This window comes from Pristiophorus japonicus, chromosome 4, assembly GCF_044704955.1.
Source record: "Pristiophorus japonicus isolate sPriJap1 chromosome 4, sPriJap1.hap1, whole genome shotgun sequence".
Classification (NCBI taxonomy): Eukaryota; Metazoa; Chordata; class Chondrichthyes; family Pristiophoridae; genus Pristiophorus; species Pristiophorus japonicus.
In genome coordinates, this window is record NC_091980.1 from 96118168 (window position 1) to 96128588 (window position 10421).

A 10421-nucleotide genomic window follows, 5' to 3' on the forward strand; every position below is an offset into this window, starting at 1 on the left:
GGGGTGGATGCAGAAAGAAGTAGGATTGGGTGGGGAAGGGGGAAATTTGTGGAGAGCGATGCAAGGAAATGGTCAGAGATAGCATTATCTGCAAATCAACTGTATTGCCATCATCGACCCTCTGTTACTTCATCAAAAACCTCAATCAAGTCAGTCAAAGACGATTTGCCCTCAACAAATCTGTGCTGGCTCTCCTTTATTAGTCCAATTGGCTGTTAATTTTCTCCAGGATCACTGTTTCTAAAAACTTCCCCACCGCCAACATTAAACTGACAGCCCTGTAATTACCAGGTTTATCCTCCTCTTTTGAACAAGGCTGTAACAGTTGCAATTCTTTAGTCCTCTGGCACCACCTCTGTATCTAAGGAGAATTGTAAAATTGTGGCCAGCACCTGAAATTCTACCCTTACTTCCACAGCAACATATGCGTACAGATCTGGTCACCCTATTATAAAAAAGATATAGAGGCACTGGAGAGCATGCAGAGAAGATTTACAAGAATAATACCAGAAATGCAAGGGTATACCTATCAGGATAGGATGAAAAAAGAAGGCCGAATAAGAGATCTTTAAAATTATGAAAAGTTTTGAGAGAGTGGATACAGAGAGAATGTTTCCACTTGTGGGCATCACCAGCATAGGCAGTCCCTCGGAATCGAGAAAGACTTGCTTCCACTCTGAGCATAAGTTCTTAGGTGGCTGTACAGTCCAATACGAGAACCACAGTCTCTGTTACAGGTGGGACAAATAGTCGTTGCGGGAAAGGGTGGGTGGGACTGGTTTGTCGCACGCTCTTTCTGCTGCCTGCGCTTGATTTCTGCATGCTCTCGACGACAAGACTCGAGATGCTCAGCACCCTGCCGGATGCACTTCCTTCACTTAGGGTTCTCTTTGACCAGGGACTCCCAGGTGTCAGTGGGGATGTTGCACTTTATCAGGGAGGCTTTGAGGGTGTCCTTGTAACGTTCCCGCTGCCCTCCTTTGGCTCGCTTGCCGTGAATGAGTTCCGAATAGAGCGCTTGCTTTGGGAGTCTCGTGTCTGGTATACGGACGATGTGGCCTGCCCAGCGGAGCTGATAAAGTGTAGTCAGTGCTTCAATGCTGGGGATGTTGGCCTGGACGAGGGCGCTAACGTTGGTGTGTCTGTCCTCCCAGGGGATTTGTAGGATTTGTGGAGACATTGTTGGTGGTATTTCTCCAGTGACTTGAGGTGTCTACTGTACATGGTCCAGGTTTCTGAGCCATATAGGAGGGCGGGTATTGTTACAGCCTAACTAGAGGCCATCAATATAAGATAGTCACCAAGAAATCCAATAGGGAATTCAGAAGAAACTTCTTTACCCAAAGAGTGGTGAGCATGTGAATTCGCTACCACAGGGAGTGATTGAAGCAAATAGTATTGATGCATTTAAGGGGAGGCTAGACAAGCATAAGAGGGAGAGGGCAATAAAGGGTTTTGCCAATAGATTTAGCTGAGGAAAGACAGGAAGAGGCTCCAATGGAGCATATACACCAGCATGGACTGGTTGGGCCGAATGGCCTGTTTCTGTGCTGTATATCCTATGTACGCATCCCATCCAGACCAGGTGATTATCCAAGTTCTGCCAGGGTTTCTAGTACATCTTTATCTACTTTTATCTCATCCAGTGTCTTGACAAACCTCCTTGTTTACTGTAGCTTTGGCAAAGTCCTCTTCCTTGGTAAACACAGATGTAAAGCACTCATTTAGTACCCTAGCCATGGCTTCTGCCTCCACCAATGGATCTCCATTTTGGTCCCTAATCAGCCCCACTGCTCCTCTGATAAGGTCATAGAAACATAGAAAATAGATGCAGGAGTAGCCAATCGGCCTTCGAGCCTGCACCACCATTCTGACGGGACTGGACAGGTTAGATGCAGAAAGAATGTTCCCGATGTTGGGGAAGTCCAGAACCAGGGGTCACAGTCTAAGGATAAGAGGTAAGCCATTTAGGACCGAGATGAGGAGAAACTTATTCACTCAGAGAGTTGTTAACCTGTTGAATTCTCTACCGCAGAGAATTGTTGATGCCAGTTCGTTGGATATATTCAAGAGGGAGTTAGATATGACCCTGACGGCTAAAGGGATCAAAGGGTGTGGAGAGAAAGCAGGAAAGGGGTACTGAGGTGACTGATTAGCCATGATCTTATTGAATGGTGGTGCAGGCTCAAAGAGCTGAATGGCCTACTCCTGCACCTATGTTCTATGTTTCTATGTTTACCCCTTATCCTTAGACTGTGACCCCTGAATCTGGACTTCCCCAACATTGGGAACATTCTTCCTGCATCTAACCTGTCCAATCCTGTCAGAACTTTATATGTTTCAATGAGATCCCCTCTCATTCTTCTAAATTCCAGTGAATATAAGCCTAGTCGATCCAGTCGTTCTTCATATGTCAGTCCTGCCATCCCGGGAATTAGTCTGGTGAACCTTCGGTGCACTCCCTCAATAGCAAGAACAAGAATGTCCTTCCTCAGATTAGGAGACCAAAACTGTTATGTATGTAACCCTAGGTAACCTGTATCATACCACCACCAGAGGGCCTACCTGTTGGAGTCCCAAGGGATCCCAGCATCCCTTGGGAGCACTGTATATAAGCAGGCGTCTCATGATGTAGCAAGACTCTGCAGTTTAAATAAAGGAGCTAAGGTCACACTTACGTATTGTCTACAGTACTCAGTTGCATCACTTTATTATGAGCGTAACAATTGGCGACGAGATAATGAACGACCACGCAAAAATGCAAAGAACTGTTGATATCCTGGAGAAATTATCAGAAGGGGACGATTGGGAGGCCTTCGTGGAGCGACTCGACCAATACTTCGTGGCCAACGAGCTGAAAGGGAAGAAGAACGCTGCCAAACGAAGGGCGATCCTTCTTATGGTCTGTGGGGCAACAATCTATGGCGTCATGAAGAATCTTGAACCAACAACCAAATCCTATAAAGAACTGTGTACTCTGGTCCGGGAGCACCTAAATCCGAAGAAAAGCGTTTTGATGGCAAGGTATCGATTCTACACGTGTCAACGGTCTGAAGGCCAGGACGTGGCGAGCTACGTCGCCGAACTAAGACGCCTTGCAGGACATTGCAAATTCGATGGATTCCTGGAGCAAATGCTAAGAGACTTCTTTGTGCTTGGCATTGGCCATGAGGTTATCCTTCGCAAACTATTGACTGTTGAAACGCTGAATCTGAGCAAAGCCATAACGATAGCCCAGGGATTTATGTCCATCAGCGATAACACCAAACAAATTTTGCAGCATAAAACGGTTTTGACTAGTACTGTACATAAAGTAACATCGTTTTCAGGCAGGAATGCATATGGCAGAATGTACATGCCGGCAGCTGCACGACCTCAGATGACCCAGAGTCCGCCATCAATCGTTAATGCGAGGCAGTTAACACCTTGTTGGCGCTGCGGAGGTGATCATCGGCCCCATCAATGCTACTTCAAATGCTATGCATGCAAAGGCTGTGGAACAATGGGACACTTCCAGCGAATGTGCAGCCGAGCTGCAAACCCTGCAAACCATCACGTTGCAGAGGAAGATCGATCCATGGTGGATCAAGCTGAACTAGAGACTCGAACCGAGGAGGCAGAAGTGTACGGAGTGCACACCTTCTCCACGAAATGTCCACCGATCATGTTAAAAGTTGAACTGAATGGAGTTCCAGTATCCGGACCTGGACACAGGTGCGAGTCAGTCTATCATGAGCCTTCGACAGGCTGTGGTGCAACAAGGCACACAGGCCCAAGTTTAGCCCATTCATACCAAACTAAGACCTTACACCAAAGAGCTGATTCCTGTTATTGGCAGCGCAGAAGTAAAAGTCTCCTATGATGGAGCAGTGCACGAACTCCCATTATGGATTGTACCAGGAGATGGCCCTACACTGTTCAGCAGAAGCTGGCTGGGAAAAATCCGCTGGAACTGGGATGACATCCGAGCGCTCTCGTCCATTGATGATGCCTCATGTGCCCAGGTTCTGAGCAAGTTCCCGTCATTGTTTGAGCCAGGCATTGGAAGCTTCTCGGGGTTGAAAGTGCAAATCCATTTGGTTCCCGGTACGTGACTCATCCACCACAAGGCATGGGCGGTACCATATATGATGCGAGAGAAAGTGGAAATTGAGCTGGACAGGCTGCAGCGAGAAGGCATCATCGCGACGGTGGAGTTCAACAAGTGGGCCAGTCCGATTATTCCGGTTCTCAAAGGCGATGGCACGGTCAGAATTTGTGGGGACTATAAAGTAACTATTAATTGTTTTTTCTACATGACCATTACCCGCTACCCAAGGCAGACGACCTATTTGTGACCCTGGTTGGAGGAAAGACATTCACCAAGTTGGACTTGACCTCGGCCTACATGACGCAGGAGCTGGAGGAATCGTTGAAAGGCCTCACCTGCATCAACACGCACAAAGGTCTGTTCATCTACAATAGATGCCCATTTGGGATTCGATCGGCCGTGGCAATTTTCCAAAGGAACATGGAGAGCCTGCTAAAGTCAGTTCCGCGCACCGTGGTTTTCCAGGACGACGTACTGGTCACAGGTCGGGACACCATCGAACACTTGCAGAACCTGGTAGAGATTCTAAGTCAGCTAGATCACGTGGGACTCAGGTTGAAACGCTCGAAGTGTGTTTTCCTGGCGAGGTCTTAGGGAGAAAAATCGTGACAGACAGCATGAGACCCACCGACGCCAAGACAGAGGCCATCAAGAACGCGCCAAGACCACAGAACATGATGGAACTGCGGTCGTTCCTGGGACTCCTCAACTATTTCGGTAATTTCCTACCCAGGTTAAGCACCTTGCTAGAACCCCTACATGTGCTACTACGCAAGCGAGACGACTGGGAATGGAGGAAATCACAAGAGGCTGCTTTTGAGAAAGCCAGACATCTATTATGTTCCAACAAACTGCTTGTTCTGTATAACTCATGTAAATGATTAGTGCTAGCTTGCGATACATCGTCATACGGGGTCGAGTATGTGTAACAACAACAAGGAAGTGGCATACAAATTGGCCAGAAATAGCAGCGAACCCGGGGACTGGGAGAAATTTAGAACTCAGCAGAGGAGGACAAAGGGTTTGATTAGGGCAGGGAAAATGGAGTACAAGAAGAAGCTTGCAGGGAACATTAAGAAGGATTGCAAAAGTTTCTATAGATATGTAAAGAGAAAAAGGTTAGTAAAGACAAACGTAAGTCCCCTGCAGTCAGAATCAGGGGAAGTCATAACGGGGAACAAAGAAATGGCGTACCAATTGAACAAGTACTTTGGTTCGGTATTCACTGAGGAGGACACAAACAACCTTCCGGATATAAAAGGGTTCGGAGGGTCTAGTAAGGAGGAGGAACTGAGGGAAATCCTTATTAGTCGGGAAATTGTGTTGGGGAAATTGATGGGATTGAAGGCCGATAAATCCCCAGGGCCTGATGGACTGCATCCCAGAGTACTTAAGGAGGTGGCCTTGGAAATAGTGGATGCATTGACAGTCATTTTCCAACATTCCATTGACTCTGGATCAGTTCCTATGGAGTGGAGGGTAGCCAATGTAACCCCACTTTTTAAAAAAGGAGGGAGAGAGAAAACAGGGAATTATAGACCGGTCAGCCTGACATCGGTAGTGGGTAAAATGATGGAATCAATTATTAAGGATGTCATAGCAGTGCATTTGGAAAGAGGTAATATGATAGGTCCAAGTCAGCATGGATTTGTGAAAGGGAAATCATGCTTGACAAATCTTCTGGAATTTTTTGAGGATGTTTCCAGTAGAGTGGACAAGGGAGAACCAGTTGATGTGGTATATTTGGACTTTCAGAAAGCTTTCGACAAGGTCCCACACAAGAGATTAATGTGCAAAGTTAAAGCACATGGGATTGGGGGTAGTGTGCTGACATGGATTGAGAACTGGTTGTCAGACAGGAAGCAAAGAGTAGGAGTAAATGGGGACTTTTCAGAATGGCAGGCAGTGACTAATGGGGTACCGCAAGGTTCTGTGCTGGGGCCCCAGCTGTTTACACTGTACATTAATGATTTAGACGAGGGGATTAAATGTAGTATCTCCAAATTTGCGGATGACACTAAGTTGGGTGGCAGTGTGAGCTACGAGGAGGATGCTATGAGGCTGCAGAGTGACTTGGATAGGTTAGGTGAGTGGGCAAATGCATGGCAGATGAAGTATAATGTGGATAAATGTGAGGTTATCCACTTTGGTGGTAAAAACAGAGAGACAGACTATTATCTGAATGGTGACAGATTAGGAAAAGGGGAGGTGCAGCGAGACCTGGGTGTCATGGTACATCAGTCATTGAAGGTTGGCATGCAGGTACAGCAGGCGGTTAAGAAAGCAAATGGCATGTTGGCCTTCATAGCGAGGGGATTTGAGTACAGGGGCAGGGAGGTGTTGCTACAATTGTACAGGGCCGTGGTGAGGCCACACCTGGAGTATTGTGTACAGTTTTGGTCTCCTAACCTGAGGAAGGACATTCTTGCTATTGAGGGAGTGCAGCGAAGGTTCACCAGACTGATTCCCGGGATGGCGGAACTGACCTATCAAGAAAGACTGGATCAACTGGGCTTGTATTCACTGGAGTTCAGAAAAATGAGAGGGGACCTCATAGAAACGTTTAAAATTCTGACGGGGTTAGACAGGTTAGATGCAGGAAGAATGTTCCCAATGTTGGGGAAGTCCAGAACCAGGGGACACAGTCTAAGGATAAGGGGGAAGCCATTTAGGACCGAGATGAGGAGGAATTTCTTCACCCAGAGAGTGGTGAACCTGTGGAATTCTCTACCACAGAAAGTTGTTGAGGCCAATTCACTAAATATATTCAAAAAGGAGTTAGATGAAGTCCTTACTGCTAGGGGAATCAAGGGGTATGGTGAGAAAGCAGGAATGGGGTACTGAAGTTGCATGTTCAGCCATGAACTCATTGAATACTCCTGCACCTATTTTCTATGTTTCTATGTTTCTAACAAATCGGGAAAATTGCAACCGGTTGCCTATGCATCCAGGAGTTTGTCCAAGGCTGAAAGGGCTTACAGCATGATTGAAAAAGAAGCTCTGGCATGCGTTTATGGGGTGAAAAAAATGCACCAGTGTCTGTTTGTTTTCAACTTTCAGCTAGAAACTGACCATAAGCTGCTCATATTGCAATTTTCAGAGAGCAAAGGTATTAATACCAATGCCTCTGCCCGCATCCAAAGATGGGCTCACGCTGTCTGCATACAACTATGTAATCCGCCACAGACCAGGCACAGAGAGCTGTGCTGATGCTCTCAGTTGGCTACCATTGCCCACAACTGGGGTGGAAATGGCACAGCCTGCAGACTTGCTCTTGGTAATGGATGCATTCGAAAATGAAAAGCCACCCATTACGGCCTGCCAGAACAGGACTGGACCAGCCAGGATCCTTTACTGTCCCTGGTAAAAAGCTTGCCCTCCATGGGAGCTGGTCCAGCGTCCCAGCGGAGATGCATGAAGAGGTCAAGCCGTTCCAGCGGCGCAAAGACGAAATGTCCATACAGGCGGACTGTCTCTTGTGGGGTAATTGTGTGGTTTTGCCTAAGATAGGCAGGGAAACGTTCATACGTGACCTACAGAGTACCCACCCAGGCATAGTAATGATGAAAGCTATAGCCAGATCCCATGTGTGGTGGCCCGGCATCGACTCAGATTTGGAGTCTTGCATGCGCCAATGCAACACTTGCTCTCAACTGAGCAATGCACCCAGAGAGGCACCACTAAGTTTGTGGTCATGGCCCTCCAAACCGTGGTCTAGTATCTACGTTGACTTTGCGGGCCCATTTTGTCATGTTTGTAACCTTCACATAACTATAACCAATATGTAACAAAACTGTACACTGTATACAACTGTGAAATACACACCTTGATCACAGGGGGTGAACTTGTGGGAGACACTCCTTACCTGGTCAGCCAGGTACTTAAAGGGAGGTTCCACGCGGGCTCAGCACTCCTTGGGTCCGGGGAATAAAGGTGCAGGTCATGAGTGACCTTGTCTGCAGTATATGCCTCGTGTGAATATGTTCTAGAGTTGAGAACTCTACATCTGGCGACGTGAAACGGGAATCACTGAACCACAAGGATGGCCACCGGTAGCACAGAGGAATGTTACTGTGTGGGTTAGGACTGGGACGATTTTGTGGAGCGACTCCAGCAGACCTTTGTCACAAAGGACTGGCTGGGAGTGGAAGCGGCTGACAAGTAGAGGGCGCATCTATTGACAAGCTGCGGGACAAAAACGTACGCGGTGATGAAAGACCTGCTTGCATCTCTCAAGCCGGCCGACATGTCCTTTGAAGAGCTCATCCAGCTGATCAGCGAACATCTGAAACCGGCGAGCAGCGTACACATGGCCCGGCACCGGTTCTACACACACCGGCATCGGGAAGAGCAAAACATCTCGGATTTCGTTGCAGACCTGAGGCGCTTGGCCAGCTTCTGTAAGTTCACAGACGCCTGCAGGGGGGAGATGTTAAGGGATTATTTCACTGAGTCATGCCGGTATTTTCAGGAAGCTTATTGAGGACAAGGACTTGACTTTGGAAAGGGCAGCTTTGATAGCTCAGACCTTCTTGGCGGGGGAAGAGGAGACCAACATAATTTACGCAAGCAGCCCTGGTTTTAACGTTGTGATGAACCAGGGAGTTAAAGTTGTAAAAGTGATACAGAACCCCGCAGGCAGGCAAGGGCAATTCGACACCGCCCAGGCAGGCAGGTAAGGGCAATTCGACACCGCCCAGGCAGCAACAGGCTCTAGGGTGGGACAGCAACAGAGACAATGGCAGGAGGATCGGCAGTTCACGCCATCAAGAGGAACAATGCGTCCCGTGATGGGACAATTGACACCCACCACCAGAGTGCTTAGAAACAACCAAGGGGACAATCAGAGAGGAATGCCTGGTAACAGCCCCTTTGTGAACAACAATCTCAGCCAATGCTGGAGATGCGGGGGTAGACATACTGCTAAAAGCTGCAAATTCCAGCAGTTCACCTGCAGGAATTGTAATGCCAGAGGACATTTGGCTAGAATGTGCAAAAAGGCTACAGCGAGGCGAATCTATGAAACAGAGGAATCAGACAAGGGGTCTGCAATGCAGGATGATGCCTGGGGCCAAGCCATGGATGCTGAGGTTCAGAGGGTTCATGTGGCTGACGTCCACAGCTCATACACTAAAACACCACCCATAATGATGAAAGTTTTATTGAATGGCATCCCCGGTGCGCATGGAGCTGGATACGGGAGCCAGCCAGTCCCTTATGAGCGTCCAACAATTTGAGAGACTATGGCCACACAGAGCTAGCAGGCCCAAACTGGAACGCATTGACACGCAGCTACGCACGTACACCAAAGAAATCATCCCAGTGCTGGGCACTGCAAACCTGGTGGTAACACACAATGGATCACAGAACCGCCTGCCACTCTGGATTGTTCCGGGAAATGGCCCCGCGCTTTTGGGAAGGAGCTGGCTAGCCGAGATGAACTGGAAATGGGGAGATGTGCACGCCATTTCGTCTGTGGGGCGAAGTTCATGCTCGCAGGACCTACAAAAATTCGGGTCAGTTTCAACCCGGTGTTGGAACGTTCAAGGGCACCAAACTAGTGATACACATCACCCCGGATGCCAGACCAGTGCATCACAAAGCCAGAGCGGTGTCGTATGTGATGCATGAGAGAATTGAGAGTGAATTAGACAGGCTGCTCAGAGAGGGTATAATTTCGCCCGTTGAATTCAGTGACTGGGCAAGTCCCATCATTCGTGTCCTTAAAGCGAATGGCTCGGTCAGGATTTGCGGCGACTACAAAGCTACCATCAACCGAGTGTCGCTGCAGGATCAATACCTGCTCCTGAGGGCGGAGGACCTTTTTGCCACGTTGGCAGGTGGCAAGCTGTTCACTAAGTTGGACCTCACTTCGGCCTACATGATTCAGGAACTGGCTGAAGAATCCAAGCTTCTGACCACCATCACGACGCAAAAGGGATTATTCATCTACAACAGGTGTCCGTTTGGCATTCGTTCAGCGGCTGCAATCTTCCAGAGGAACATGGAAAGCTTGCTCAAATCCATTTCCAGCACAATCGTATTCCAAAACGACATCCTAATAACGGGTTGAGACACCGACGAACACCTCCACAACCTGGAGGAGGTGCTACGCCGACTGGACCGGGTAGGCCTGTGGCTGAAAAAGGCCAAGTGTGTGTTTTTGGCCCCAGAGGTCGAGTTTTTGGGCAGGAGGGTTGCCGCAGACGGGATCCGGCCTACCGAATCCAAAATGGAGGCGATCCGTCGCGCGCCCTGGCCCGGCAACACATTGGAGTTGCGATCATTCCTGGGACTTTTGAATTATTTTGGGAACTTCCTGCCTAACTTA